Below are 6,104 nucleotides of genomic sequence, written 5' to 3'. Positions count from 1 at the left end.
AAGCTGTGTGGCGTGGCCAAATTAAAAAATATATATTGCCAAATCAATTAGGAATGCCAAATATATTGCATTCCTTCATTGCAAGGAATGCAAACCTCCTTGTCGGGCTGTAGAGGCCACCTGGGGTTGACGCGAGCTCAACCTGCCTCACTGAGGGATGGGAGCCCCGCCCGGTGACAACAGCCAGAGGCAGTAGAGAACACGCCCCCCACCCCCGATCAGGAGAGCTTTGGAGCTAAGATCCTGAGTCAGTTGATCATAGGAGGATAAGAATCAGAGAAAATGGTACCAACTTTTTGTAGGCATTTGTTCCATGGCTGTTTTTCAAGAATCTGCTTCAGGAGTTAATACTAAGCTCAACTCTTTTAGGGGAGAGAACTCTTTCTGAAAATTACAGACAGAAGAGCATCTGGAATTCCCTCCCCCTCCCCTACACCTGGTTTTGATTTTAGCCTGCCCATCCAGGCTGGGCGGCCAGGCACCCTAGGCACGAAGCAAGAGCGGGGCTCCTAGAGTTACAGAAACAGTGTTTTACAGCCGGCTTAGCTTTTGAAGATTAACTTAGAAAAATAGTAAATGCATAGCACTTAATATGTGCTGGGCCCTGTTCTAAAGTCTTCATGTGAATTATTTATTTAATCTTCCCAACAACCTTCTCGGGTAGCTACCATTATGATCTCCGTTTAACAGATAAGGAACCTGGGGCTGAAAAGTGCCAGCGACTTGCCCCAGGTCTCCCAGCTAGAGGGAGAGACAGCTGGGGTGAAGAGCCAGGCAGCGGCCGGCCTCCAGAGCGCCCACTTTTAACCACCACACCGTCCCACCTTCAGCATGAAAGCCAGGGTGAGGTGTGCAGGACACAGAGGATGGTCGCCCCATCACGGTGGGGTGACGGAAAGGCTAAATTGGATTTGGGGGTGACTCTTCCAGGGCGAGGATGGACGAGGGAAAGGAATGAGAAGCTGGGGCGCCCGTGGGGCTTTGGTCAAAGATGCGATCGCGTGGGATGACTAAGGGCAGCCAGGGGGCCAGTGTGGACGCGTCGGCGGGACTGTCAAGGGTCAGAACTAGAGAGACCCAGAAGACAAGTGAAAGCCAAGATGCATCCTAAAGTGGAGGATAAGAGCGGGAGCCACCGAGGGCCGAAACCAACACGGACAAGGAACCAAGAGGTGGGAACGCATGTGCAGAGGCAGTGACGGCCCAGCTGGAGCCTCCTGGTGTGTCCAAAGGTCAGCCACCTGAAGGCCACAGGGTCGGGCTGGGCACAAGGAGGAGGTCTGGGTCAGGGGTGTCATATGGTAAGATGACCACAGGTGTTTGAAGTCTGACCACCAGCGCTGAAAACTGCACCCTAGAGAGATGAACCAGGATGGACTCCTTGAGAGCAGGTGGTCAGGAAACACTTGGACTGGTCTCTGAATCCCACTGGGCGGGGAGGCCACGATTTCGGGCTTCTCCCTAAAAGGCCCCGGGGAAAATCTCCCTTCTGCGGCCACCGACTCACCTGCCGTGGCCTCACTCACTGAGGGTGCTGATGACAGGGCAAACCTGCCACCATGTCACGTCCTATAAATTTTGGGCACTAAGCAAATGTTAAGCTATAAAACAGGAGTGTGGAAATCATTAGCAATGTACCAGTGATCTCCTAATGGCACTGTGGAGATTTCCCAAGGAAATAATCTCCTTTCCAAACACCAAGTACCGTAACGATACAACCAAGACGGGTTTCTATTCATTCCTGGCCAGCCTCTCTCAGATTTATGTTCCAGTCCTGAGATGGGACCTCTCGCTGCATTTCGGCGCATTACTTAATCGAATGGTATGCTGGTTGACCCCGGTGTGTCTTAAGGTTGCGGTTATTTATGGATATGGTTTCGCCTGTGAGGTCACTGTGAGGCCTGATCTGCATATGTCTGTCAGGAGAGCTGGGGCGCTATTTGCATAAGCAGCCCTAGATCTCTTGGGAGGGCCCACAAAGAGGACCGCGGCGCTGCCGAAGGGCAGGTTCTGCGCGTTTAGGGACCAGCTACCCAAGGGAAGACTCTAGTCAAGCCCCAGAGGGGAGCACTTTGGGAAAGCGGGGTCCCCACCCCACCTCAGGTCTAAAGTGAGCCAGTGAACACGTGCTCTGCTACAGAGGCCATCTCAGTGGGTGTCGTGCATCATGGCACCACGAGCGGCTGCAGTCTCCCCAGTTCCTTCCAGGAAAAGGGGGTGTCCTTATGAGCCACACTGCACTGCAATGGACTTTCACTAAATTTTATGAAAACCGTTTCTTAAGCACCTCCTGGGGCAGGTGGGGCGACAGAGCAAGACCAGTAGGTGTGATTCCTGCCCTCGAAGTCTCTTAACGGTCCTGTGAGGAAGAGAGACTTGTGCCATGGAAGCCAGAGCAGTGGTTTACCTTATTGCTTTATGTCTTCCTGGTGGCCCGAGCCTTCTGTCATATGTAATGCCCCTCTTTGTCTCCAGTAATTTTCTTGGCTGTGAAGTCTACTTTACCAAATGTCAATATAGCCACTCCTGCTTTTTATTATGATTATTATCTGCATGGTATATCTTTTTCTATTCTTTTGTTTTCAACCTACCCATGTTGTTGTATTTGGAGTTTCTTGTAAACAACATACGTTGGATTTTTTTATCCATTCAATGTCTGTCTTTTAATTGGTGTACTTAGACCATTCACATTTAAGGTAATTGTTGATGTTTCAGGGCTTAAATCTGCCACTTTATTATTTGTTTTCTGTTTGTTTCTTCTAATTCCACCACTTCTCTTTTCTTACCTTCCTCTGGTTACTTGAGCATTTTTTAGGGTTCCGTCTTGATATATTTATAACGTCTTTGAGTATTTTGTTTGGCATCGTTTTCTCAATAGTTGCTGTAGACATTACAATATACATATATAATTTATCACAGTCTACTGGTACCAGTGGTGCTGATGCCACTCTGAGTGAAGTATAGAAACCTTATTAGTCCTCTTACCCTCCCCATTTTTAAAAGTGCGTTTTCTTAAGCATTTCCTCCTCCACATATATTGAATACTAGTCAAATGATGTTATAATTGCTTCAACCGTCAAATATGTTTTAAGAAACTCATGAGAAGTAGGATAGTCTACTTACCCCTATTCTTACCCATTCTGAGGTTCTTGTTAAAGCTCCGAGGCTTCTTCTGTTATGTCCTTTAGGTCTAGAGAACTTTCTAAAAGGATAGGTTTACTAGCAACAAAATCGCCTTGTTTTTCTTTGTCTGAGAACGTCTTTATTTCCCCTTTATTCCTGAAAGATATTTTCAATAGATACAGAATTTGTGGTTGACAGTTCTTTGCTTTCAATACCTGAAAGATGTTGTGCCACTTCCTTCTGGCCACCATGTTTTCAGGTGAGAACTCTGCTGTCATTTGATTATTGTCTCCATACAAGTAAAGCCTTGTTTCTCTCTGGCTGCTGTCAAGAATTTTCTTTTTTTGGTCTTTAGCTTTTAAACGTTTATTACACGTCTTGCCATGGGTTTCACACCATTCGGGTTCATCCCACTTGGGTTTCACTCGGCATCTTGAATCAATAGATTCTTGGCTCAACCCCACTGGTAACCCTCCCCGCAAAAGTAGGGCACCTACTCCCACTGCCCCTTGTCTCCCAGGATCAATGTGGGCTCAGCTTCCCTCCAGGGTCCCACCGACACCTGGCAGTGGGGAGGTGAAGGGCTGACTCATGCTGTTTTGCTCCTGCAGGGGTGGGGCAGAAGCTCAGCTCCTTGTTGGGCCCTGCTGACACAGGGAAGTGGAAGAGGTGAATCAGCCTGCCGTCTAGCCCCATTCTGCTTCCCACCTCATTCTGTCTCCGATACCAGAGACAGGAGTGTGAGGTTCAACTAGCTACTGGACTCCACCGCCACTACCCTGGCAGGGAAACTGGAGCTCTGCCTACTTCCACTGAGCAGGGCATAGAAGATGAAGTACCCACTTGGTCCCTAGACATCACCCAGCCAGAGGATTAGAGCATCACTGCTTCTACCAAGTCAGAGATGGAAGATTAGCCCTCTGCTTAGCTGTACTGAGCAGGGTAATCAGAGTGCTGCCGTCTGCTTCCACAGGGCAGCGGGGTCGTGGCAGAAGACCAGCTCCCTGCTTGGCCCTGCTGAAACTCGGGGGTGGAGGTGTAGTTCTTCCACTGGTGTTTGGCTAGAGCAAGGTGAGTATTGCCAAAAAGGGTTTCTGTTGTTAGGTCACCCCTTTCTAAGTCTTTGGGCCATGGGGAACAGGCTTTTCTTGAAGATATTTTCGGTCTGGGTGCACCTGTGGGCAATTCCAGGTTGGACGTTTATGTAGAATCCTGTCTGGAATATACTGGAGGCAATAAAGAAACCCCAGGGACCCACCACTGTGATGTTCCTCAAGTCCTGAGGACCCTGGGACGTCTGCTTTCTTCTTTCTGCCTTTCAAAGCCTTCTTATGCTTTTCTGTTGTGTTATGTCCACAGTCTTTTAGTTGTGAGAGGGAGATGCTGGGAGGAATGCAGCTACTTCATCTTGGCTGGAACCGAAGTCTGACCGTACCTGGCATATTTAGGAGAGATCAGATATGTTCCGAGAGACCTATAGTTCCCCTTGGGGTTACAGGCAATCTCAGAGTTCCCTCCTGACCAAGTGGGGTGAGAAGTAGCTGAGAGAAAGAGCCAGTGAGCTTGCCAAAAGGTTACCATGACACGATAGGAAGTTTTTGTTGCTTTGAACATAATGCCTTTCCCACAAATTAACACTAAGTCATGATCCAGGAGCCCTGCACACTGAGCCAGTTTCAAAACATAAACTACAAACTTCATAGAGCACAGCTCGCTTTCCCATGTTGGTCGGACACATTTGGTTGTCGTCGGTCACTCAGCAGGCGGCCCGAGGCACTTAAAATACCACCATGAACACCACAAGTGAGTCGACGTTTCTAGAACCTAAATTCTAACATTTCTTAACTGTGGCTTTTTCAGCCTTGATCTTCACAGGTATTTTATGAAGCATAACATACACAAGGCACCATGGTTGCAACCAAGCACGACGGAGCAGCACGTGCGGTTAACTGATACGGGCTTTACTGGGAACTTGGTGTCAAGAAACTGAGTCAATAAGATGCCCACTGAAAAGGAGGACTTTGATATGCTGCAAGAAATAGTGACTTTTGTCCTCAATTTCTGACATCTCTTTTAACATGACGTTTTAAAACATCTGTTTCTGAAGCGGAGCAGGAAATCTCTAAGCAGCCATAACTCTTTGGTTGTGTCACATGGCAACTACAGGCTGTATTTTTTTTTAATCCAACCAGGAAATCTTTCTTCTTCCTTTTAAACTAGTTCAAAGCAGAGCATTTAACAGGCAGTTCTACGTAGGGAGAGTTTGAGAGGCCACTTTTACAAATGGTGTTATGAGATGAGTCATGGTAAAGGATGTGATTCTGCTTTTGGAGGGTTTATGAATGGGGCTGGTTTATTAGCCAGCTGGGGGCCAGGGGGTGCCACCTGATATTCTGAGTCAGTCCCACAGCAAAGGAAGGCAAGTTGCAAGTGTACTTGTCAGGTACCTCGCTTCTGGGCACCTCTTTGAAGCAAGAGTAACTGTTCTGGCCCCTTGTTTGACTGAATGGCTTTCAGAACTGTGTTTCCAATCTCTATGACTGAAGCTTATATGGCTTCAGTGGCTGTGGATTACACAGAGAGGGTGTGTGTGTGTGTGCGTGTGTGTGCCTGCACAGTAGGGGGAGGTCAAGGTGGGTTTTTTTTTCTCGGTGAAATATATGAGGTGCCATATGGTGGAACAACCTGAGAATACCAGGTGTGCCTGCATCGGAATCTAATGTGCTGTTACCATGGAGACCAGAGCTCCCTGGGCTATGCAGGGCCTCTACTTCCCCCATCGGAGGCGCTTACTTGTCTAACAGAAACAGGGGCTCTGACATACAAAAGAAGTAAACCTTGAAGGCAAGCCTTTAGCAATTTCTAATTTGTTTTTCCTTGATTCTTTCTAAAGAGGTTTCTCCCTCTCTACTCATGGCTTATTTGAGCAAAGGCTTTGCTAGCAATAATCATAGCGGCATTTATTAAGATGGTGCTTTGTG

Source organism: Delphinapterus leucas, chromosome 18 (assembly GCF_059928025.1).
Source record: "Delphinapterus leucas isolate spDelLeu-1000000601 "Yukka" chromosome 18, BTC_Dleu_Yukka2, whole genome shotgun sequence".
NCBI classification, from domain to species: Eukaryota; Metazoa; Chordata; class Mammalia; order Artiodactyla; family Monodontidae; genus Delphinapterus; species Delphinapterus leucas.
The sequence above is the reverse complement of the archived record's forward strand: the minus strand, read 5'-3'. Positions refer to the sequence as shown.